The following is a 27,418-nucleotide window of genomic DNA, read 5'->3' as shown; positions in this document are numbered from 1 at the left end:
TAAGATCTATTTCACAATAATCTTCAACATATTATCATAAATATCTGTGTGGCATTTTACTATTTTGGAAGTTTTTATATGCAGCAACAAATTTTTTGGTAATAATTACCCTCCCTAGAAAATTAAACATCTTCCACAGCTAGCTGTAGCAGGTATGTCATTGTCTAGTGTCATACTTTTAAAAGAATTGTAAGTAGAAATCAATACTGGAGAGTATTGTCAGTCACGTTCCCAAACCAGGTTTAGTTGGAATACAACACGTGTCACTGGAAAAGGCTTTAGATGTGTCTAGATCACAGATTTCTATAAAAAGAGATGTGTGGAGTGGGGAGTTAGGGTGTTCTATACAGTAATCTTTAATATATTTTCTCATGTAAAAATTTGGGGTCTGATAAGTTATTCTTAATGTTGCCTAATTACATCATGTAGAGATTTCATAGCATTTTCTTAATGACATAATTAGTAATACTGTGCTTTTCCTTAAACCAAAGTCTCACAAGGTGACCATTTGAAGACATTTCTTCTGCCCCTGCTTTGCAAATGAAAATAAAACAGGTGTTTATATCCTTTATTGATAGTTGCCTTCAGATCATCAGACTTTACTTTTGGTTATAGAAAATCTTAGTGTTGGGGCACTTGGGTGATTCAGTGGTTGAGCTTCTGCCTGTAACCCGGGTCATGATCCTGGGGTCCTGGTATCAAGTCCCACATCTGGCTCCCCACAGGGAGCCTACTTCTCCCTCTGCCTATGTTTCTGCGTCTCTTTCTGTGTCTCTCATGAATAAATAAATAAAATCTTTAAAAAAAAGAAAATATTTGTGTTATCCTAGAGTTCGTTCTATGTAATATTCTTAGCCATTACTGTTTACTTTGAAAAAAACAAGGCACCAGGTACTTGATACTCACTAGAAAGAACTCATATGGATATTTCCTATTAAAGAGCAAGTATTTTATGCATCCTATGAATCAAATTTAACTAAAAAATAATAATTCCAGCACTGAGATTGCCTAAAGGAAGTAGTATTAATTAAACTATTTAAATATATGGTAATGAGGCACATGATAAACATATTGTTGAAGAGTCTCTTGGACTAAATGAGTGGATGCTTTGCTGATTCTAGGAGTCCTTCTCACCAGTGATCTATGATTCTATCTGTCCTTGTTGACATTATGGGCTCTCTGCCAATTTGTTACTAAATTTTCATTGATGGTGGTGAATTGCGAAAGAAATCTACATTTTATTTTTTGTTTGTGTCTGGGCACCAAAATAAAAATCCTAACTTAAAGAAATGGAAATAAAACTTTTTTATTTTTGGTTTTGCAGAGTTATTTTGATTTGTCAAACTTTATTAATCTACACTTTCATAGATTAACTTTATTCTTATATGTGACAAATAATTCTAATATTTCAGACACCTAGATTCCATATTATTTATCATTGATGTCTAATTTCTTAGCAACTATATAGGGCATTGATTTTGAATTCAGTTCATACTGGAATCTAAATTTCCAGTAACTAGAAAAAATTCTGATGCATTAAAAATGTGTTTGCTCAATTAGCAGTGGAATTCAAAGTTAATGAAGCCATAATATGATAAGAATTATGCCTCTTTTAAATGTAGTATATTTGGTATCACTATTATAAGGTTATAATTATGCCTTTAATCATAAAACATAAAAACAAAAATCAATACTCTTGACTATGAGAACTTGAGAGCAAGGTAAGAACATTTAAGTTATTTCTCACACTTCTCCAGTATTGGTGAGGAGTGTTTTTCAGTAGCTATATTCTAAGAGACCTCTTTTGTAATGGTATCTAAACTGTAAAAAAAAAAGCTTAATATCTTAATACCAAATTTAAAAGGCACTATGAAACTGAGACTTTCTCATATTTTCTGCTATTGCTTAAAATTTGAATTTAATAAAAATATTTTTGCTAAAAGTGGTAAAGGTCTGAGACACACCATAGCATATTTTAATATGAGTTATTCATTAATGTATTTTGAGTGCCAATATGTAGGATAATTGATGTAGGAACAAGTTAGGGGCAGACAGGACTAAACAGGGAAAGATAAGGGAAAGGCCCCAGAGTCAGGCTCCGACCCATCCAAGAAAACAGAGATTGAAAGGGTAAATCAGAAAAACCTGGCTCCCTAGCTACCAAATGTTAGAGAGTATCCCCCTTTAATGGCTACTGCGTAATCACAGGAACTCATCAGACCACAAAGAAATATGTCATTAGGTGTTATCAATAGTCCCTGCTCAAATCAAGACTGCACAAGAATCTCAAGGCCATGGGCTACCTGACTAGACTCACAGAAATCTCAGATGTAGAGATATATTATGGAAGAGATATTAACCAGAGACAAGGGAACCCCTTGTTAGGGCTCATGATACTACAAAAACATCTTGTTTGTTATTACGATAGTTACAAGCCCATCATGTTTGTCCTATCCACAGTGAGTTTTAAAGATTTTTAAAGATTTTATTTATTTATTCATGAGAGACATACACAGAGAGGCAGAGACACAGGCAGAGGGAGAAGCAGGCTCCATGCAGGGAGCGGGATGTGGGACTCCATGTGGGGTCTCCAGGATCACACCCTGGGCTGAGGCAGCGCTAAACCGCTGAGCCACCTGGGCTGCCCTTCACCTTGATATTGACAAGAAATTTACAAGTACCTTGGTCAGTTTCCTATAAAAGACCATAAAAGGTCTTGGTACAACCCTGTCAGGACCCCTCTAGCTTTTGAGAACTTGCTCTGTATCTCAGCTTGATAAACTTCTATTGCTTTGCTCACTCTCTGTTGTCTGTGAGATTCATTCTTTGAATCAGTGAGACACAAACCAAGCTCTCCCATATCAATATTAACTACTAAAAGATTTATTAAAAACTTAATGACTGTTTCTTAAAATTCTCTTTAAAAATAAAAACACAAGGACGCCAGGGTAGCTCAATGGTTGAGTGTCTGCCTTTGGCTCTGGTCATAATCTTGGGGTCCTGAGATCAAGTCCTGCTTCAGTCTCCCCACAAGGAGCCTGCTTCTCCCTCTGCCTATGTTTCTGCCGTTCTCTCCGTGTCTCTCATGAATAAATAAATAAAATCTTTAGAAAAAAAAATTTAAGTGAAAACACAATCTAATTTGGGTTTTTGTTTGTTTCCTCTGAAACAGGCTCTCCTTTCTTTCCCACATATATTAAATTCAGTTCAAAATCATGTGGGGTGAGGGAGGAATCAATCAAGTACTAAGTGCTGTTCTTGAATATGGACAAATAAAAATATGAATTACACATATTGCTTGATCTTCATGAAAATATGCCTGAGTAGGAAAAACAAATTACCCAATTAACAGAAACTTCTACAAGTCAAAAAAAAATGATTATTGCAATAGATATACTAAATGGACTCTTATGAGCAGACAAAGAAATAGACTTAACTTTGAGGAGAAGACAGAAAAATTATATGTAAATGGTGAAATTTGGCTGTAGTCTAGAAGAAAAATATAGCATTTCAAAAAATATGATATGAAATCAAAAGTTTAAAGAGTATTGCTGGTTCTATGAATAAAACATAGAAAGAGATATTTAACTACAAGACTTTTCCGGGAAGTGTAACACTTAGAATGGCAGAGCCTTAAATATCCAGTGGGTAATATAAGATGTGAAAGATAGATGAATGCTGTATTTGGAGAACATTCTATGCAGCAATAAGAATTTTATTCTATATGGTAAAAGCCATAGGAGACACTGAGATCTTTGTGAAAAGTGAAAACAAGATATGTTTTTAAAGATAAATTTAATTCAGAGAACTTTGTCAAGGGTATACTTAGGGGGGAAATAGATTAAATACAGGAAATTAATTATTATACTATTATGAAAGTCTACTTAAAACAGAAACAAAGAAGAAAATAAAAAAAGGTGGAGACATATTTGAGAGATAAAAGAAATTAATGACCTACTTAGTATGGGAGACAAAACAAGGGAATTGAATAAAGAGGCTTTCAAGGTTTCTATTCTGAAATACAGGATATCTGAGGAAATGAACAGGTTATGAATAGGATCAGATGAAACAGTTGGGAAAGAGCTTTCATTGGCATTTGCTTACTATGTGCCACACACATCCCATTTGCTTTCCATGAGAATGTAATGAAACAAACATTATTGTCTCATTTTTCATTGAAAAATGAGCATGTCAGGAAAAGCCAATGACGTATCATGGTGTAATTTTAACCAGTAAAAATGTAACTTTACAAATTAAACAAGCCCATGTTTGTTTTTAAGTTTAAGGAAGTGTACAGTAAATACTACTTTGAGTCTGGATTTTTCTTAAAGTTATATCTGTGAGATTCACCCTGTTGCATGTAGCAGCAAGATCAATTTTTATTGCTTTAAAATAGTCCAGTGTATGAAGATACCACACTTTATATACTCCACTATTTTTGCTTGTTTGATATTTAGGGGAGAGAGAGAGAGAGAGAGAGAGAGAGAGAGAATGCAAGCCTGTGCAGGAGTGGGGGTGGGGAGGGACAGAAAGAAGGTGGGAGATAATCTTGGCTCAGCATGGAGCCAGGCATGGGGCTCATCTCAGGACCCTGTGATCTTGACCTGAGCCAAAATCAAGAGTTGGACACTTACCTAATAGGCCACCTAGGCACCCCTATCCATTCCGTTAAGAATGGATATCAGGTTGTTTCCCATTTGAGTCATTACAAATAACGTTGTTATCAGCTTCTTTCACATATGTTTAAGTTCACATAGTGATTATTTTGTTGGTGTGCATCTTTTCGAGTGGAATTTGTGGTCCATAAAATATGTGTGTGCTCGTATTCAGTATATACTGCCAATAGTCTCCATACTTGTCAACAAATTTACACTCACACCAGAAGTTGTACTGCATCTTGAAAATACTGGATATTAAATATTCCTTTCTTTAAAAAAACATTCTGATGAGTACTTAGTTATATTTCATCATGTTTTTATTTGTATTATAATGATAGCCATTTGGATATCTTTCCAAAAGTGGCCTGTTCAAATTTGCTATTTTCAAAAAGTTGACTCTTTATATGTTCCTTGTCTATAGAAGTCCTTTATATATTCTAGATGACAGTTCATTTTTGGAATTATATAATATAAACATCTACACTGTGGCTTGCTTTTCACTCCCATGAATAGTGTGCTCTGGTGAATAGAAGTTTTAAATTCCAATGAAGTCCAATTTACTAATATTTCTCCTTTGTGAATCTTCTTTGAGAAATCTTTGCTTGTCACAATATATGAAGGTCTTTTGTCATATTTTGTTTAGATGTTATATTGTTATATTCTTTATATTTTGTTTATGATAATCATTATTGATTTTGTATATAGTGCAAAATATATCAGTATTTCAACTCTTTTTTTTTTGTGGATGCACAACTGACCCAGCATTATTTATTAAATATACCATGTTCCCCCACTGCATTGCAATAATGACTTTATGACTTGCCAGGTATATGTGTGGTTCTGTTTCTATTTTAATAAGTATTCATCTATACTAGCACCAATAACACAATATTTTATTTCCTTTAGCATTATAATGTTTTGATATTTTTCTAGAGTAGTAACTCTTTAAGATTGTTTAAACTTTTTTGATCCTTAAAAGTTTCTTAAAACTATAGTCAATCTTAACAACTTACATCAAAGAGAGATGGAATTTTAATTGGGATATAATTTAACATAATTTGGGAAGAACTGGTATCTTTACATTGTTGACATTTTCCACTCTAGAATATGGTATATCCTTCAACTTATTTAGTTCAAAATTATTTTAGTAATGTTCATGGTCTTCAGTGTAAAATTTTTGTATATCTTTCATTAGATTTATTACGTATAAGGTGATTAAAATTTTAAAGTTCTTATAAAAATTGTCTTCTATCCATTCAGTTTTGACAGCTTATTCTAATTTAGAGGTGTTAAAATCAGTTTATATAGTGATCTTACATCTAGCGATCTCATTGAAGTCATTCAAGAACTGATCTGCAGATTAAGGTTTTCTGGGGAGGGAAGTTGTTTGTTTTTGGTTATTTGATTCTGATTTTTTGGTATGACTAATTATTTTTATTTGAGACCAGACATTGAATATGAAATATTACAGAGATTCTTGATAGTATTTTCCTCTGAGGTGATTAAATTTTCTTTTGGTCAGATGATAAAATATGGACAGATCGTCTCTTGGTAGATGAGGAAAGTCAAATTCTAGTTTGCAGCTATCCTTGGGATACGGTCCATTCAGGAGTCACGACAAGCATCTGGAGTGTTGTTCTTAGTCCCTCCTCATTGGCCAGCCTGAATTCCAAGTTTTATCTGACCAGTAACATGAGAATCTTACATTTTTGTTTCATTGTTAGCTATAATGGCCATTTACTTCTTGGTATATTGCCATCACTTCCAATATTTGAGCCGTGTACTAATCAGCAACTACCTGAAGGGGAAAAGATGTGGGCAGAGTGTCAGGCTCACTGAATTTAAATAAAATATTTAAAAAAAATAATGTCAGGCTCACTTTTCTTTGTTTCCCTTTATCCAGGGACTTTGACCCCCAAGTCTTTGTTGACTTGATAGTTCAAAAGTCATTTTTCTTCCTGCATAGTAAGGCTAAACAACTTCCAATTAATGGCTTTTTTTGCATAGCATCAATACCTGTCCAGAGAATTGGCAAAGGATTTGAAGATACAATGTAGCTGCAGATGTAGGGCTCATCTCAGTACCCTTCTCTATTCTCCAGGAGCTTGAATCCCCAAATCTTTGCTGTCTGTCTTGGTTTCTGTTTTTGTTTGTGTGCTTGTTTATTTTTATTTTTATTTTTTGCTTGTTATTTTTAACCCAACTTTTTTCCTTCTCAGCTGGAGGTGTATCTGATTCCAGCTTCTGTGACACAGTCAGAGGCATAAATCTTGTGTTCTTCAACACATAATAAATTTGAAGGGCAGCAGAAAAATCCATATAGAACTATCTTGAACTCATGTGGAATTTTGAGGTATATGTGAACATTTTATTTTTATTTTTTTCTAATTTTCTTATGTGAACATTTTAAATTTGAGGTTTACTCACCCAAATTCACCAGTATAAACCACCCAGGTGATTTCAATGTGAAAGTAAAACGTGTGCTTTTTAAATATATCTCTATTACATGCAACACATAATTTAGTGTGCATAAACATATTGAACTAGAAATCTAGATCAAAATTTCTAAATACAAGATACACACTTTTTTTTCTTCTATTCTAAGTAAAACTGCAGTGGTTCGCCTTTAATCAGTGCATAACAATAGATACTAATTAAGTTTGGTATGAATAAATTAATTGATGAGTATGTAAATATAACCTCTATCCATGCCTGTCTTATGTCATAAATTTTTGTTGAGTTTTGTTTTTTAATGTTTTAGACATGACTTTGTGGACAAACATATTAATTTTTTCAGTTTCAATAATTTCATCCCAGTTAACATTTGGGGAACAGAATTCTATTCAGGTTCTATAGACAGTTAAAATTTGTTACAAAAGGAAAATAATTTAAACAAATGCACTTGACTTTTTAGTTATCGATTTTTTTCTTCTGTTCAAAGATGTGTGATTTTTTCTTTGATCTTCTTTTTACCTTAAATTAATAAAGAGTTTTACTTTCTCTTTGAGAGTTCCTTTTTTATCATTTTAGCTTTCCCAATCACATCATGCTTGCTTCCTGGAGATACATAGTACTGTTAAATTTGGCTACAGGTCCTGACCTTTTTTAATGGTGACTCAGTGTCCTCTGAACACAACTCAGTATAATTTCTTCAGTGATTCCAAACCTTTGCCTAAAACCCTAAGTATCCAGGTCCCTTTTTGATTGCTTCTCTTTAAGTAAGCTGTTTTAGGTGGGATATATAAGGCCCTTGGGAGGTACAAGTATTTTCCGTATTCTAATACATTTTTCCAGTAGTTAGAGTTTTTTTGTCCCCCAGGCAGCCACTCCGTAGACAACATCAATAACAGGTGCATAATTTTCACCTCTAAGTAGGATAAATCTCATGTTCTTTTTAAAAACAGCAATCACAGCTTTTACAGATTTTTACATGCAGTGCATTTACTAAAACATTGCTGGTATCATCACATGGCTTCTGATTTGATCATTATAACTAATGAAATGTTATGTACAAGGCTCATATTGTGACTTTCATTTATACTTTCATTTCCCCATGCCATTTTGTCTTTAAAAATGTATCCATTGGTGGGGCACGTAGGTGGCTCAGTCATTTAAGCCCCTGTCTCTTGGTTTGGCCCATGTCATGATCTTGAGGTCATGAGATTAGGCTGCTCCTAAGTCTCCAAGCTGAGTGGGAAGTCTGCTTAGAGATTCTCTGCTGCCTGTCACTCATGCATACATGCACCCCCCTCAAATAAATAAATAAATCTTAAAAATATCCATTGGTAAAACTTCAATGAAAAAAAAGGAAAATATAAATGAAAAAAGAAAAAGAGGAGATGCAAATTCACAACCGAACAAACATGATGATAATTCTCAAATTCTACCCACTTGCCACCATACCTCATCAGAAACATTAGTGAACAAAGCACAGTGACTTATGAGGACTGGTTAACCAGCATACAAAGAGAATGAACAAAGCAACGATGTTTATTCTGGCCAATTGGGACCAAAATTTTTGCTAGGTTTCTTAGACAAAAAGATAAATAAGATAGTACTTGCCCTCAAGTTCGATATCTGTTTGAAGTATAGTATCAGCAAAAGCCATACAAATTTTTTTTTTTTTTTTTAATGTGTCACATCCTAAATATAAATAAGAGCAGAGAAACCAAGAAAGGTGTTTGTGTGCTCACCTCAGCAGACATTTGGAAAGTTGAGGGTAATATGAGATGAGCAGGTTCATTAGAATTAAATATTCCAAATTAAATATTCAGAGGCTAATATTAAATACCTAGGAATGCCATAGGGTTGTTACAACTTGCAATTTGGAAGCTTCTGCTCAGCTTCTACCCACATATCTGCTGTGATAGTTCTCACACTATCACATAATGTGATAGTAATGTAATGTTTATAATGTTTCATATTTTCAATTGTTTGATTAGTATGCATTTATTGTAAGTTTCACAAGGTAAGTAATCATTGCCTACCATCATATCAGTAATGCCTAACAGTATCAGATAGAGTGAATATATTTTGGATAAATGAGGAGATAGAACATATAGCTAACTTGGCCACCTGTTGATGTTCATGCACAACAGACTGCAGCTACTTTGACTTAGGTCTAACACTGGGTAAGGGAAACTGAGTCCCAAACATTGTCTCCTTGACATTGTTACCTGCAGCTTTCAGCTCCTAAGGCCTACAGATTTTTTACTTTCTTCTAATTAATCTTGAAGTGTAATTTTCATGCAATAAAATGCATACATATAAAGTGTATAGTTTGCCCAACTTTGACTAATATGTACTCATATAAAACTATCTCATCTTAATTACATTTTATTTCCGTCATCCAGGAAAGCTTTGCTGTACCCTTGGCAGTCGAATCCCCTCAAACCCCTCAGTCAAGCAAAGACATCTAATTTCTATCAGAAAGTCATAGGACTTCATATGAACAGGGTTATAAAGTATATACTCTTTATATCTAACTTCTTTCACTCAGCATGTGCTCAAGATCCATCTTTTAAAAAATTGCTCAATACTGTTTCATCGCGTAAAGAAACACACCTTGTAGCATCAATTACTATTTAAAAAAAACATTAAAGAACAGTGGGAAGTTTTAGGGACTATATCATTTCCCCTTGGATTTTATTCTTTAAATCTCTATGTTTTAGGAGGAATAAATTTTACAAAAGGGAATAATGTAAACCTATTATAACCAGTATGTAATTACTACATATATTTTACTTAAAATATATGCATTTGTTCTTTTCTTAGACTGTTTCCAGTTTGGGGCTATTTTGAATAAAGTTGGTGGCCTCCTGATTCTTGTTTCTACCTCTTGGAATTCTGACCACCAAATTATCAAAGCTACGGTGTCACTATGTTTCTGAATCTCTGAAAAGTGATTTGTATGCGGCTTCTATGCCCAGGGAGTAGTGCAAAATAGTTCATTATTTTCATTCTCAAAGAATTGGCCCAAAAATAAATAAAAATTTTTGACCCTGTTTGCTTCTCTATTCTAAAACACATCACATATTGGCTTGAGGCCCTGGCTACTGACCTGTTCAGTTGTCAGTTCCTGGACCAACTTCAATTCTCCCCTCATCCTTTCTTCCTTCTGAGCTGGAGTCACTCCCTTAACACAAATACATTATGAGAGGAAATGAGGGAGTAAATTAGGGAAAGGAAAGAGAAAATAAACATTTGACTGCCACCTTCTTTGTTGCTTCACTTCTAATAGTTCTTTAAAATTATCATTAACGTATTGAATATTGTTTGAAAACATTCCCAAAGTCTGAGACAGGTTTTTCTACAACCAATAAAACACATGTTTTCTACCTTTAGGAGATTCTTATTCTAGCAATAGAGATATTATTAAATAACGAAAACACAGCTATTATTTAATAACAGGAAAAGTGCTTTTAGAAAAATGAAATGATCAATTGATGGTGACTTGATACTCTATACTGTTTAGTGACTGTAAGACCAGAGCCATCAGACAGTGATATTTGAATATAAATCTACCAGCATCCCTTCTTTCAGTGATTGTTGTGTTTAAAACAATATTCTTATTTTAACTATGGCTGCAGGGGTGCCTGGGTGGCTTAAGTTAAGTGTCTGCCTTCAGTTCAGGTCTTTATCCCAATATCTTGGAATCCAACCCCGCATCCTGGCTCCCTGCTCTTTGGGGAGCCTTGTTCTCCCTCTCCCTCTGGAGTTCCCCCTGCTTGTTCTCTCTCTCTCTCTCTCTCTCTCTCTCAAATAAATAAATAAAATCTTTAGAAAAAATAACTATGGCTGCAGATATTGGCAAAAGACAAATTAAATACCACCCAAGTGACTACAATTTGGTGGTATTTTTATGCAGGATTTCAAATCCTTGAGTGATTCAGGCCAAGCACCTCCGTCATAGGAAATGACCATAGCAACACTGCCAGCTCCAGCTTCAAGGTCAAATCTTTCTAGACTATAGCATGCTAGCTAATTCTCCCTACACCTTGAGCCATTTTAGGGAAAGGACAATAGTTTGCAGAGGGGTGGGAAGCAGGTGATTAAGAGCAGAAGGCTGTAATACATAGTGCTTGCCTATTCTTACAACAACCAGTAACAAGGAAGCAGCCTTTCTTTTATTTGAATTTATTGCTTGTTAACACTGGGAAAGAAACACACCTTGTAGCATCAATTACTATTTAAAAAAAAAATTAAAGAACAGTGGGAAGTTTTAGGGACTATATCATTTCCCCTTGGATTTTATTCTTTAAATCTCTATGTTTTAGGAGGAATAAATTTTACAAAAGGGAATAATGTAAACCTATTATAACCAGAACTTCACAGGTTCAGTTTAAAGCCAGAAGCAGTGCCTTTGTTCAATGACACCTGAGCATCCGTTGACGTAAGGGCTTAGCAGGTGGATCAGACAGATGGTAGTCAGAATTCCCAGGTTTACCACTAACATTCATTGCTTCATCAAAACCAAGATAAAGCAAAAAATATTTAAAAGAGAAGGCTAAGCATATATCAACTCCTATTATGGAGACTAGTAAGCTAAATTTTGCATTCCATGGTGATTATCTGGGGGAAATTAAAGCATTAACTAAAGACATTGATAAATATTTCTATCAATTTGCCCAGACAAAAATGTTTTTTAAACTACAGACTATAGCATAATTATTCAAAATAAACAGTAATTAACTGAACTAAATCAAGCAACACAAGGGTTTGCAAATTTGCCCTGTGGTTTACCAGCTGTGCTTTTTACTGTCTGCACTGTGAATTTACACTCAAGCTTTGAGTTCTCAAGAGGTGGTAGAAATTGAAGCACGTTTTAGAAGCATATTAAGTACAGATAAAATTACTAATTTAGTCAGTCTAAATCATCTGGCAATGAAAGATTTATTTTAAAAATATTTGTGAACCAAGTTTACCAAGCTTTTATTCGGCACCTACTGTATTCCCTAAACTGAGAAGCATGAGAATATAGATTTAAAGAAGACATTTAGGGTGTGAAGAGAATAAAACATAGAAACATGCTACAAAAATTTGAAGAATAATTAAACTCCAGGTTACTGATTTAGTAAATCAATGAACAGAACTCTGCCTTAGAGCTACATTGGAAACCAGTTTGGGAATCAGAAACTCCGTGAATTACCTCTGTTTTGGCCTCAGATCCATAATTCTTCCAGAGTAGTGAGAAAAGTTTACCCCAGAGCCTGATAATGCTGGAGATGTTTTCTTTTATTTGCTTCTGTTTGTCATTAGGGACAGTACTGACAAGGCATGCTGCAAGGGTCCTTGTCACTGTCAGGGTTGAAATTATAATGGATAATTTATATGGCACAGTATGACTTGTGCTAAATTCTTGGATTCTTATTTGTAACCACAATATGTATATGTTATAACTTCCACTGAAGTGGGAAGACTGCATTATAACAGAATGAAAAACAATAATTTTATAGAACAATGTTTAAATACTAATCTATCTATTCACCTCCCTAGACATATTTCCCCTTGTTCAGAATCTTATATTTTTCTTATAATTCCTAAAGCATAGTTTTCAGTGTTCAATTTATAAAATAATACTTAATGAACACTTTCTAAGTACTAAAGAGAACATTGGAAATATGGGATTAATGCAACCCCATTTCTGCCCTCATGATTCTCACATTCTGGTTTTCATAAGATTCAGTTTTATAATCTAGTTTGTATAAAACTGTCAATGGCATGATCATTCAAACAGTTCAGAATCTACCTAAAAACACTCTAATCAAATCTGGATAAACATGTCTCAACATTTTCACATTATATGTTAGGGGGAAAAATAGGCGATACGTAAGACATACCCTCTATTAAACTTTTATTCTATGTAATACATTGAACTAATAGTATTCTCTCATTTAACCTTCAAAATACTATGTGATGGGGATCCCTGGATGGCTCAGCTGTTTTGTGCCTGCCTTCGGCCCAGGGCATGATCCTGGAGTCCAGGGATCGAGTCCCATGTTGGGCTCCTTGCATGGGGCCTGCCTTCTGCCTGTGTCTCTGCCTCTCTCTCTCTCTCTCTCTCTCTCTCTCTGTCTCTCATGAATAAATGAATAAAATCTTTAAAAAAACAAACAAAATACTATGTGACATAGTTATCATATTTTCCCTTCTTTTTATATTTATCTCAACTTCCTATCCATTCTATTCTTAGAATGTTAGGTCTATCAGAAGGTGAGAGACTTGTCAAATGTTACACAGCCACTAGGTGGTTACCCAGGGACTGAACACTGTCTGGGGAGAGCCAGGGAGCAACTAATGGTAAACTGCCATTCAGATCACCTGCTGCTCAAGCTGTGATCCAACATGGGCAGATCATTCAAGTGGAATTCCTTCTTACAGAATAGAAAAAAGTACAAGCAATACGAGGGTGGGGACCCGAGATGACAGATCCTAAACAAAAGGTTCTTGGGGAGGTGTTAGGTGCCACAGTTCTTGGAAATAGGCTGACAGCCCCAAGTACTGGGATTTTCCAAGAACGGTGGAACCAAGAATTGCCTTTGGAGCCATTGAGGCCACCATGCTTTTTCATTACCTCTACTCATAGCCATCAGCTATCCTCAGGTAATCTCATCTACCTGTGGAGTAAATTTTACCCAAAATGAGAAGGAGGTATAGAAGAAATAGGAGAAGCTACAGTTGCTATTCCCAAGATGTCTAGTGAGAAGGAAGACTCCAGAAACAGACAGGTTTGCATAGTGTCTAGTCCAGACATACCAACCCTTTGGAACATTCAAACCATGTCAGACACATAGACCATCACTCCTCAGCCACCTTTATGGGGCAGTGGGTGGCAGGTTTAATTACTCTGTTAACTTTGAAGGCTATTTTTAATTTAAATAAAAATGCTTGGGCTTGTTTTCCTAAGGACCAGTCGATGTATATGTAAACACCCAATTATCATATGAAAACCAAGCTAATTTTAAATCAATTTTAGTTTAACTTTTCTGAGATATGGATCCAGTTTTATTTTTTTCCAAATGGCTTTCATGTTATTTTTTTTCTCTTCATCTTTATTTTTTTTCAGGTTTATTAAAGTAAAATTCACAAATAAAATTTTAAGATGTTTAAATTGTACATTGTGATGATTTGGTTTATGTATACACTGTGAAAGTATTCCCCAAATCTAGTTAACTAATGCAACCATTATCTCACATATTTATTTTTTTGCTCTTTGTAAGAATATTTAAGTTCTACTTAGCAAACTTCTATTATATAATAGTGTTATCAACTGTAGCCACCATGGTTTACATCAGATCCTCAGATATTATTCATTTTATAGCTGAAAGTTTGTACCCTTTTACCCATCTCTCCCCATTTCCCTCACCCCCAGTCTATAGCAACCATTCTTCTATTCTCTACTTGTGTGAGTTTAACTTTTTTTTTAATACTCCATATGTAAGTGACATCATGCAGTATTTGTCTTTCTCTGTCTGGCTTATTTCACTAAATATTCATTTTAAATATTGTCATTAATATTTCTTACTTATGATTTATGAGAATTGTATATGTTTCTAATTATTTGTTTACTTAATATTATTTCAATTAATTTTAGAATTTGTTTTAAAAGTAGCAGAAGCATGTATGAGCTCTTCTAACCTTAATATATTACATAAAATAATAAGTTTTGTATATGCTTTATATTTATAAACTCAGTATCTGTCACAGAGTTACACTTTCAACAGAATGTGCTGTTCCTTTTCAAATTTTTCTTTGATCAGGTTAAACCATATGTTGTTCACTTAAGTTTTATCCATTAGATCTATCAAATAGTGTATGTTTGAAAATAATATTATTTTTCATTTTATTTACAGTGACATGAATCAACAAATTATATTTTAAAGTAATTAACATCTTCTAGAATAAGGTATATTATATTGGGTGTAGATAATTGTTTTTCAATTCTTTATCTTTTTTACAGGGGCATATGTTTGAATTTTGGACCTCAAGTTAAGTTTCACAAATGTTACCTCACCTACAAGTAATCGCAGATTTTTATATTTGGGGTCATTATACACAATGGGTATGCATATGCTCTAGTGTTTAAAAATGTGACTATTTGTTAGTAGAATAGAGATGTGTGTGCTCATCTATGAAAGAACTAAATAGCTTATGGCTTAATGTAAATTATGATATAGAAGTTTGGTAATAAATTCATGCAAATAGATCAATAGATTTATTTGTTTGCTAATGCTATCAGGTTTTTTTCATTCTACATAAAAATAACCAACATTTAGTTAAAATTATTAGGAACTTAGCTTGAAAGTTAAAATGTTGTAGAAGCCCAGTCTTAGGGAGATAATCATGTTTTCCTGAGTTTCAACTCCAGGAGCCCTCTACCAGGGCTTCTAGTTTCTAGCAGGATAAGAGAAAAGGAAGTAATTCTTTTGAAATACCTACAGAATTCTGTTTCCCGTCACAAGGCCTGACTACAAGAGAAACTATTAAACTGCTGTATTAGTACCAAACCAATTGGGATTTTATTAAAACTTAACCCAACTGGTGGAATTGAAACACACAACTCAAGCTCACTAAAAGACGGAGACCTAATCATTGGACTTCTATAATCCCACACTCTACCACCATATCAATAACACCCCCGTATAACAAAAGGGAGTTATGGCTAAAAGAACTGCAAGACCTAGGTGCTTTTTAAAGAGTCTCTAGGAATACCCAAAGAAAACAGGGGAGACAAAAATAAGAGCAGTAGAGGAAATTTTAGCCTCTGACACCATAGCTTTAATAAACACCTAGGCTGCAGGCAGACAACCATAAAACCTCATTTCCTTTTACCTGATATATCATGTATTACTTTTAACAAAAAAAAATTACAAGTCACATTAAAAAGGCAAAAAGTATAGTTTGAAGAAAGAGATCAGGCACCAGAACCAGACTCAGAAATGGCAGAGATTTTGAAATGTTCAAACTAGGAATTTAAAACTATGCTAAGGACTCTAATGGCAACACTAATATGCTAAATATAGCATGCCAAAAGCTCTAATGGAAAAATAGCATGAAGGAACAGACAGGTAATATAAGCAACAAGGGGGGGAAACTCAAAGAAAAAAAAACAAAAAGAAATTCTAGAATTCAGAAACATTGTAACAGAAATGAAGAATGCCTTTGATGGGCTTATCAAAAAAACAGACATAGTTAAGGAAATAGTCAATGAATTTAAAGGTATGGTAATAGTAACTTTCAAAACTGAAATGGGAAGAGTATAAAAAAACCCAACAACTATGAAACAGTATCCAGGAACTTTAGGATAATTACAAAAGGTGTAGCATACCAGAAAGAGAAGAATTAGAGAAAGGAACAGAAGAAATAAATAAATCATGGCTGAGAATTTTCCAAAAGTAATGACAGATACCAAAGCACAGATCCAGAAAGCTCAGAGAACATTAAGCAGGATATACCTAAAATTTTATATCTAGGAATATTGTATTTGTTTTTTTTAAGATTTTACTTACGTATTCATGAGAGACACAGAGAGGCAGAGCCATAGGCAGAGGGAGAAGTAGGCTTCCTGCGGAGAGCCCTATGCAGGACTCCAGGATCCTGCCCTGAGCTGAAGACAGATGCTCAACCTGTGAGCCACCCAGGCACCCCTAGGCATATTGTATTTAAATTGCAGAAAACCAAAGACAAAGAGAAAATATTGAAAGAGGCCAGAAGGAAGGTGGAAACATCATGCCTATAGTGAAGCAAAATAAGAGTTGCATCAAACTCTCTTTAGAAATTTCTCTACTATACAAGCATGAAGAGAGTAGGACAAAATATCTAAAGTGTTGAAAGAAAAACAAAACAAGAATCCCTACCAAACCAAAATCCTGTTTCCAGTGAAATTATTCTTCAAATATAAAGGATAAATAAAGACAATCCCAGAAAAACAAAAAAAAGAATTTATCATTAGTGAGCCTGTCTTGTCAGAAATGTTAAAAAAAAAAAAAAAGTTATGCAGGAAGAAGGTAAATGATGTAGTTCAGAAATTTGTGCCTACATAAAAAAGGAAAAATAGTGGAGGAGGAATAAGTAAAGATAATATATAAAATTTAATTTTCTTTTCTTTTTAATAGATTTAACAATTTGTTCAAAATAAAAATAATAATGTATTTGGTGGTTAATAGCTTGTGTATAAATGAAGTAAATGGTAGTGATGCTATAAGTAAATGGAAGGAGGAATTGGGAAATCTGTTCTAAGGTGCCTGCAGTATCTGTGAAGCTAAAGTGCTATTTGGAAGGGTATTTATATTATTTATGAATATGTATCTCAAACTCAAAAAGCTACCACTAACTGTTTTTAAAGAAGTATAATTCATAAGCTAAGGGAGGAGAGAAAATTGAATCATATAAAATTGTTAATTAAAACCAAAGGTCAAAAAATTAGAAAGCAAAAAAGAAACGAAGAATAATGACAACATATAGAAAACAATTAATATAGTAGATAAAAATAGTAGAAAGTGCAACTATTAATCATTTTAAATGTGAATGGTTTAAATAAAATAAATAAAAGACAGAGAAACTCAGAGTAGTAAAAAACAACAATAAAAACCCCTCTCAGAAACATCTATGTGTTATCTACAAAGAACCCACTTTAAATATAAAGACACAAATAAATTAGAAATAAAGGGATGGAAAATGAAATGTTAGGCTGACACTACTCAAAAGAAAACTTTGTTTACTTTCAGACAGAGCATAATTCAGAGCAATCATTATAAAGGGCAGCATTACAAAAGATAAAAGGATCGGGATCCCTGGGTGGCGCAGCAGTTTGGCGCCTGCCTTTGGCCCAGGGCGCCATCCTGGAGACCCAGGATCGAATCCCACATCGGGCTCCAGGTGCATGGAGCCTGCTTCTCCCTCTGCCTGTGTCTCTGCCTCTCTCTCTCTCTCTCTCTGTGACTATCATAAAAAATAAATAAATAAATAAAAAAGATAAAAGGATCTATTCTTCAACAAATCTTAAGAGTCTAATACCTATGTGCCTAATAACAGAGTGGCAAAATATGTGAAGCAATAGAACGGCAAAGGAATAGGTGAGTCTATGACTATACACAGGCAGTTCAGGACTCCCCTATCATGGTAGACAGATACAGGAGGCAGAATATCAGTAAGGATGTAGTTGAACTGAATGGGGCCATCAATCACCTGGATTTAATTGACATTTATAGAATACTTCATCAAACAACAGCAGAATACACATTCACATGGAACATTCACAAGATAAATGACATTCTGAACCATAAAACTCACCTTCACAAACTTAAAAGAACAGACATTATACAAAGTATGCTCTCAGACCATAGTAGAATTAAACTAGAAATCAATAACATAAGGGTAGCTGGAAAAATCCCAATATATTAGGATATTTTGAGACTTCACAATAATATATAGATCAGTGAGAAGTTTCAAGAAAAATCTAAACATATTTTTAACTAAATGAAAATGGAAACATAAGTTATCAATATATGTGGGATACACTGAAACTAGTAGAGTGGAATTAATAGCATCAGGAGCATATATTAAAAGAGAACACCTAAAATCAATAGTCTATATTTCTACCTTCAGAAACTAGGACAATAAAATTAAATTCAAAGTAAGCAGAAAAACAAAGCAGAAATAATTAAAATCAGAACAGAAATCAATATAATTGAAATTAGGAAAACAACAGAGAAAATAAATCAAAATCTCATTCTTTGCAAAGATCATAAACCCCTATCCAGATTAAGAGAGAAGACACAAATTACTAATATCAAAAAATAAGGATCACCAGTACTGAATGTATGGATATTTATATAATTAAGGAATATTATGAGCAACTTTACTCTCACATATTTGATAATTCAGATGAAATAGATCCTTTTGTTGAAAGACACAATCTGCCAAAACTCACAGAAGCAGAGAAACAGATAATCTGAATAGCCCTTAAGAAATTGAATCAAATAAATAATCATCCAAAACAGAAAGCAATGTCCAGATGTTTCACTGATGAATTCTATCAATCATTTATAGAATAAATGATGCTAGTTCTCTAAAATCTGTTCCAGATATAGAAACAGAGCCATATCTTATACTGTGAGGCATTACACTAAAACCAAGCCCAGACAAAGACTATAGGAAAGGAAAACCAAAATCTGGTATTTTTCATGAATATGCAAAATTATCAATATTAGCAAATAAAATAGAACAATGTATACCAATAATTATATACCATGACCAAGTGGAATTTATCCCAGTTATGCAATGCTGGATCAACATTCAGAAATCAATTGATGGAATCCATCACATCAACAACCTAAAGAAGAAAAATCATATGATCATATCAAATGGATTCATAAAAAGCATTTGACAAAATATAAAATCCATTTACAATAAGAGCTGTCAGCAAACTAGGAAAAAAGAACAATCTCAACTTGATAAAGAACACTTAAAAAATACAGCTATTATCATACTAATAATGGTGAAAAACAAGATGTTGTCCCCCAAAGATAAGAACAAGGAAAGGGTGCTGCTTTTTGTATGCAATCTTATACTAGAGGTTCTACTTAATATGATGAAAAATGAAACAAAACAAAAGGTATAAATATTGGAAAGGAATAAATAAAACTGTCTCTTTTTGTAGATGAGTAATTGTCTATGTAGAAAATTCCCTCTCCAAATCAACAGAACATTTCCTGTATCTAATAAGCAGTATGATACATATAACAAAGGTGGAGTATACTCTACATAGTTAATAAACAAAAGTTAATCACTTTCCATATACCAGCAATGAACAATTTGAATCTGTAATTTAAAACACAACTCTATTTACATTAACATACAAAAATAAAATGCTTAGGTAAAATATAACAAAACATATATGAGGGAAACGACAAATCTTGTCAAATAAATCAAAGCTCTGAATAAATGGAGAATTAGCTATGTTCATGGATAGGAAGACTCAGTATCATTTAAGTGTCAATTCTTCCCAGTCTGATCTACAGATTCAACGCACTCCCAATCGGAATCTCAGCAAGTCACTTTGTGAAAACTGAACTTTAAGGTTTATAAAGAAAGGCTGAAAATTTGTTATAGGGTAGTGTTGGTGAAAGAGCAGACATGTAAATCAATGAAACAGAATAGAGAATACAGAAGTAGAACCACACAATTATAGTCAACTGATCTTTTACAAAGGAGCAGAAGCAATCTAATGAAGAAAGGATAATTTTTCAAAAAGTGGTATTGGAACAACTGGACAGTCACATGCCAAAACAAAATGTGTCTGGATATTGACTTTACACTTTTACAAAAAGTAACCAGAATAGATCAAACATCTGAAGAAAAATGTAAAACTAAACCTCTAGAAGAAAATCTATGTGACTTTGGAATTGGCAATGCATTTTTAGACGCAACACTAAAAGCCTGATCCATGAAAGAAAAAAAAAATTGACAAGTTGGAGTTCATTTAAATTAAACACTTCTGCTCTGCAAAAGATTTTCTTAAGAGAATTAAAAGACAAACCACATACTGGGAGAAAATGTTTGTAAAATACATATCTAATAAAACAGCTATATCCAAAATACATACAACCTCTCAAAACTCAACAATAGGAAAGAAACAATTAAGAAGTAGGAAAAAGATTTAAACAGACATCACATGCACACATACACACACACATACAGGAGGGAGAGAGAGAGAGAAATACAGATCCAAATAAGCACAGAAAAAGTTATTCAATACCATATATCATTAGGGAACTGCACATTCAGATAACAATGATATGCCACTAAACAGCTAATGAGAATTGCTAAAATCCAAAATATTGACAACACTGAATACTGGTGAAGACATGAAGCAACGGGTATTATCATTCATTGTTCACAGGAGGGTGAAATGGTAAGCCATTTTGGAAGACAATTCAGCAGTTTCTTAAAAAGCTAAATACAGTCTTACTATATGATAGAGCAATAGTGCTCCTAGATATTTACTCAAATGTACTGAAAACTTATGTATACTCAAATGCCTGTGAATGGATAAGCAAACAGTGGTACATAGACTCATAAAATGAGCTACTAAGACACAAAAAGACATGGAAAAACCTTAAATGTATACTAGTTAGTGAACAATACCAATCTGAACATGCTTCATATAGTATGATTCCAGCTACATGACATTCTAGAAAAGGTATAACTGTTCAGACTGGGGAAAAAAAGTCAATTGCAGGGCTTGGTAAGGAGAATGAATATGTGGAACACAGGAGAGTTTTTAGGGCAACTATTTTGTATGATACAAGAATGGTTGGGGACATGACATTATGCATTTGGTAAAATCCACAGAACCACACAGCACAAAAAATGTACCCTAATGTAAACTATGGACTTCAGGTAAAAATAATGTATCAGTATTGGTTCATCAGTTGTACCAAATGAACCACACTGATGCAAGATGTTAATATATGGTGAAACTTGGTGGGGTGGGGGATGAGCAGAGGCAGCAAAAATTTTATGGGACCTCTATTTTCTGCTTAGTTTTCCTGTAAACTTAAACTGCTCCAAAATATATTCTATTAATTAAAAATTGATATTGAGCTATAAATATTAGGACTTTATAAGCACAAAAAGTAATGCATATTGTACTGTATAAGCAGAAAAAGTTAAAAGGAAAAATAATGTCTCATCCAATGAGATAGAAAACATGCAAAACCTCTGCATATGCTCTGTGCCCTTTCTGTGATATTTACTGTGTTAGGTTTTGTGTTTTTTTTTTTTTTCAAAGACTTCTCATTAAATAAAAGGTCAAGTAAAATTCAGTCCATATTTATTATTCTTTTTAAAATCCTGTACTGGAAAAGATCCTATTAACCTCTTGTTTACAGGTGCCCTTCCAGAGGGCATTCTTTACCTAGCAGAGTCTCTGCATCTGTTCTACCTAAGTCCAAGCCGAGAAAGGGAGGATTTACGGAGCTGGCATGGCTCAGTTCTCTATGTGTGCTTGGCATGCTCTAATGAAGGGAATTAACTCAATCTGGGCAAGAGAAAAAATATTACAGAATATTCTTAGACCACTTAAGCATCAGCCAACAATCTTCTTACTGCAATATCCACAGTGAGGAAAGTAGATTCAATTTCATCTGCTTATATTTAAAATGTCATATTAAATAGGCTCCTCATTCACACACACACAAAAAGTATTTGGAATTAGCCAATTAATGATGTTCAAAGAGTTATTTAAATACCCCATTAGGTTTTTAATGACACATTTAATCATAGAAAACTTTCATTTGTGTAACCTCCAAATTTTTCGTCCAATTATTCATAAAAATGCAACAGAAAACAACAACAATAAAATTACAAACTCAGTTATTTGAAGGCCAGGGAGCTTAGTAAAGGATATTGGCTTTGCAGTCAGACAAACAGTTTTCTAGAACTTGGAAAACCACTAATGAGATCTGGGACCTTGGAAAGGTCAATTAACATTTGAGAGTCTTAGTCTCCTTGTTTTTTCTTCTATAAAATAAGAATGTGATTCCAGTTAATGGAGATCACTGCCTGCTTGACTGTTCTTTTAATATCACCACTACATTCAGGGCACTGGTATAAACATATTTTTATTATTATTATTATTATTATTATTATTATTACTATTATATTACCATTATAAATACATTTATAACTGGAATTCTTTCACCAAAAATAAAAATATATAAGCATTCAAAGGAATTTAATATACTTGATTAAATATGTATCAAAAACATGAAATGAGAGTACTTATGTTGCAATGAATCAACAACTTAACCAACTCTCTTAAATGATCTATCTCAAAATACACATATTGGTTTTCTCATTAGTTCAAATTTTAAGTTCTTCCATTTGACAAGCTGTACATTTTGATGGCCAGTAGAGGAATGGAACAGTTTTAAGATATTCAACCCAAGTAATTAAAGACAGAATCCTCCAGAGTATTTAACAGAAATACAAGCTAGACAATTATGAACCACGTCATACATACTACAGTTTACATAGATCCTATAAGACTCCCTGGAATGCAGACCCAGATCAAGACAGAGTCAATATTTTCAGTAAATATCTTCCATATCAGTTTTATCCAGACCAGGTTGACCCTAACAATCACATGTAAGCTTTTTAACAATTCCTATTCCCAGAGCCCATACCACATATACTGGATCCAAATCTGCAAGGGTGGGGCTTATCAATGGTTATTGAGACTCCCAAGTAATTCCCCTTGTACACTGAAGTTTGTAGTGTGCAGCACATATGCAGGGTAGATAACTAGTAATGTATGAAGATGCATAATTTTCTAACTCTGTTCATGATGTCTATGTAATCTGTGCTATTCACTTTCTGTTTCATCATGTCTACAAAATTATTTCCCTTTGTTAAAGTCCCATCTAATCCAAAACAGGGACGTCTTTTATTTTAGTTTCATCAGCATAAAAACAGAATAATACATTTTAAGACTGTTCACATACTTTATAGTCTCAACATTTTCAAAGATGGAATAATGGTAATAGCAAGCGTTTATATAATTGTTATAATGTGCTGGGTGTTGTTTTAAGTGGTAGAGGAATATTAACTCTACAATAATCCAACAAAGTAGGTAATATTATCCTCATTTTACAAATAGGAAAAGAGGCTTAGAGAGGCTGTCATTTGACCATACTCACACCTTTAGGTAAGTGCTAGATCTGGGATTTGAAGTCAGGATACTAAACTCTCTTAATCTATGCCCTATGAAGTTAATTTAATCTACTGTTTTCTAAAAAATATTATTTATTTATTTATTTATTTATTGGAAGAAAGAGCATGAGTGCGGGAGGGGCAGAGGAAGAGGGAGAGAGAATCTTAAGCAGTTTCCATGTCCAGAGTGGAGCCCCACACAGGGCTCAATCTCATGACCCGAGATCATGACCTACCTGAGTTGAAATCAAAAGTCTGATGTTTAATTGACTGAACCACCCAGGTGCCCCAATTTATTTTACTCTTTTAGAATGTTTTTAGAATAGCTCCATAGCAGATCTCCAGTGAGGGTTTATACAAGGACATGACTGTGTATCCCCTAGTTATTGAATAATCTCTTGCTCAATAGGTAAAAGAAGAGATTCGTAGACAGTACCGAGATGTATCTTCTGTGGCAGTTACTGCCACTAATAAGGCATGGTGTTCATTAGTCAGCATGCTGCCTTGTGTAAGAATTTGGCAGGGTCTGAAAGGATGCTTGTTGGCATGGATCTCACACTGCCTTTGTGTGTCTGCTGGTCTGAGTGCTGTTCTGATTGGACCAGGGAATGAATCTGAGGTGTGTGCCAACGTGTCTTGGCTCTTATTTCAGACACCTGTCAACATTTGGCAAGGGCTCAGAGGGTGCAGCCGTTAAGTGACCACAGGATCATTTATACTTCCCAAAAGGAAATCATAAATGTAGAAAGAAGTATGATAATTGGAGGAAAAAGCTTTAAAATTAAATCATTTACAATATATTTTTAAAACAAAGTCATTCTGTATCTACCAGGTAAAGCTAGAGGTTAATATTGCCTCTTCCCTTTGCTATATCTCCTCTCCTTACTAGAACATCTGCTCATATTAGTTTTATAAATGTGCTGACAGACTGATATATTGGCCATCCACAATCATGTTACTATTTAGTTTTCTAATGTTCAATCATTTTATTTATTTTTGTTATGTACACATACATATTGATGCATTTTAATTCAAATGCATGGATAGAGTCCTGTGAAAATCATACGTGCTCTTTATGTTTTACAATGATCTTATTTTCCAGCTTGATTTTCTCTTTTCTTTCTGCTCAGTAGTACCTTATGGACCTCCCTTTAATCAATCAGTACAGTATAATGTTTATTCAATATTTTAATGTCTGCATCCTATTCATGCTGTGGCTGTGTCATTTATTCTTTTGATTGTCTTTCACATTTTTTACCAAACTGCTAATATACCAGTGCAACAAAAATATTTTGAGAGTTAGCTTAAAACTGGTTAATTTTTTTAAATTTTTATTTAAATTCTAGTTAGTTAACATAGAGTGTATTGAAAACTGTGTTTCTAACTAGGGGTTACATAGTCCCCCAAAGGACAGTGAGCAACGTCCAGAGATATTTTTAGGCTGTCACACTGGGGAGGGTCAGGGAAGTTCAGAATATTCCACAATGCATAGGACAGATTCTACCACAATGATCTCACCAGATTGTCATTTGAGTCAAGGTTGAGAAACTCTCAGTTAAAGAATAACTGTAATGATAATATATTTTTTAAAGATTTATTTTTTAGAGAGAGATGGCATGAGTCAGGGTGCAGCAGAGGAAGCAAGAGAATCCTCAAGCAGACTCCCTGCTGAGCATGGAGCTGGAATTGGATTTAGGGTTTAATCGCAGGACCTTGAGATCATGACCTGAGCCAAAATCAAGAGTTGAATGCTGGGGCAGCCCCGGTGGCTTAGCGGTTTAGTGCCACCATGGGCCTGGGGTTTGATCCTGGGGACCTGGGATCGAGTTCCATGTCATGCTCCCTGCATGGAGCCTGCTTCTCACTCTACCTGTGTCTCTGCCTCTCTCTCTCTGTGGGTCTCTCATGAATAAATAAAATCTTAAAAAAAAAAAAGAGTTGAATGCTTAATGGACTGAGCCATCCAGGAGTCCCCTTAACTGCTAATATTTATAGCTGTCTTCAGAATGTTCCCCTAATGTAACATTTAAAAATTCTGACAAAAACATTAGAGTACCTTTTGTTAACCTGTTTTATTTTTTAAAAATATTTTATCTATTTATTCATGAGAGACACAGAGAGAGAGGCAGAGACATAGGCAGAGGGAGAAGCAGGCTCCATGCAGGAAGCCCGATGCAGGACTTGATCCTGGGACTCCAGGATCATGCCCTGAGTTAAAGGCAGAGACTCAACTGCTGAGCTACCCAGGCATCCCTCTTACCTGTTTTAAAATTCCAACCTCAATCTGCAACCTCAACCTCAATAAGTTCTTTAAGTTTTTTGCCAGGTTGATGTTGTGAATGAGATTTCTTGTTTTCATCAATTATTACCAAGTTTGAGCAAAATTCTTATATTTGATCAGCATTTTAATTTTCCCATTATCATATGCACATATATTACATGCCCATTTTTCTACAGTTATCAGCATCTAAAATGACTTTTACAGATGATTGTTTTAAGTTGTCTTTTAGTTGGATGGTTATGGCCATTAAAAGTTTTACATTTCATTTACTTGAATATTCTATCTTCTTACTTTTGAATTTTGTGCCTTAATATTCTATCACCCACTTGTAATTTTGTTTCTCTTGACAATTTATATATAGCAGTGTAACTCATACCCCAGTATAAAATATAGAACATTTTTATTACCCAAAAATAGTTCCTTGACAAATAATTTTTCCCACTCCTGTGGCTTATATATTCTTTTTCTAAGTGACTTGATTAGCAGACATTTTAGCTTTTAATTAATTTCAATTTATCACTTTTCTTCTCTCGTGTTCAATGCTTTTTAATTCCTGTCTAAAGTATATGTGCCTGCATTTATGTTAAAAGAATATTTCATACACATTCTTCTAGAAGATTTATGGTTCTAGCTTTTGCATATAGGTCTGTGATCCATGTAAAGTTAAATTTTGTGTGGCGAATATAGTAGAAGTTGAGGTTTGGTTTGCCCAGTACAAATTTTTGGTTATTCTAAGCATATTTTGTTTAAAACAACAAAACAAACAAAGAAACAATAAAACAACTCCTTTCTTTCCTCATTGAATTAACTCAGAAATTGAATTGGCTATTGATCAAACATAAATGTGTGGCAGTCTATGTCTTGATTCTCTATTCTATGATCTGTTTGCTCTCTTTTGTACACCATACTGTCTTGATTTACTCTAGTTTTACATTAAGTCTTGAAATCAGGAAGTATAGGTCCTGAAACTATTCTTTTTCAAAATTATTGTGGTTATTCTATATCCTTTGCACTTCTGTACAGATTTTAAAATCAGCTTCTCAATTTTGTCAGCAAAAGTATCTGGGGTTTGGATTCCAATTGCATTAAATCTATAGATTTAGTAGAATGGACGTACTAACAATGGTAAATCTTCCAAACTATAAGAAGGGTATGTCTCTTGATTTCTTTAGATTTTATTGAACTTCTCTCAAAAATATTCTGTATGTTTCATTGCAGATAACTTGCATATCTTTCATTAGATGTATTCCTAGGTGCTTGATGA

The 27,418-nt window shown here is 33.9% G+C and overlaps 1 protein-coding gene across 2 annotated transcripts in view; it reads right to left on the bottom strand.

Moving 5' to 3' along the window:
* KLHL1 (kelch like family member 1) overlaps positions 1 to 27,418 on the bottom strand; it is a 356,958-nt gene that overhangs the window by 303,805 nt on the left and 25,735 nt on the right. The window lies entirely within an intron of this gene.

The sequence above is a fragment of the Vulpes lagopus genome, chromosome 16 (assembly GCF_018345385.1).
Source record: "Vulpes lagopus strain Blue_001 chromosome 16, ASM1834538v1, whole genome shotgun sequence".
In the NCBI taxonomy this organism is placed as follows: domain Eukaryota; kingdom Metazoa; phylum Chordata; class Mammalia; order Carnivora; family Canidae; genus Vulpes; species Vulpes lagopus.
Note: the sequence above shows the minus strand (reverse complement) of the source record. Positions and strands in the feature narration are given on the sequence as shown.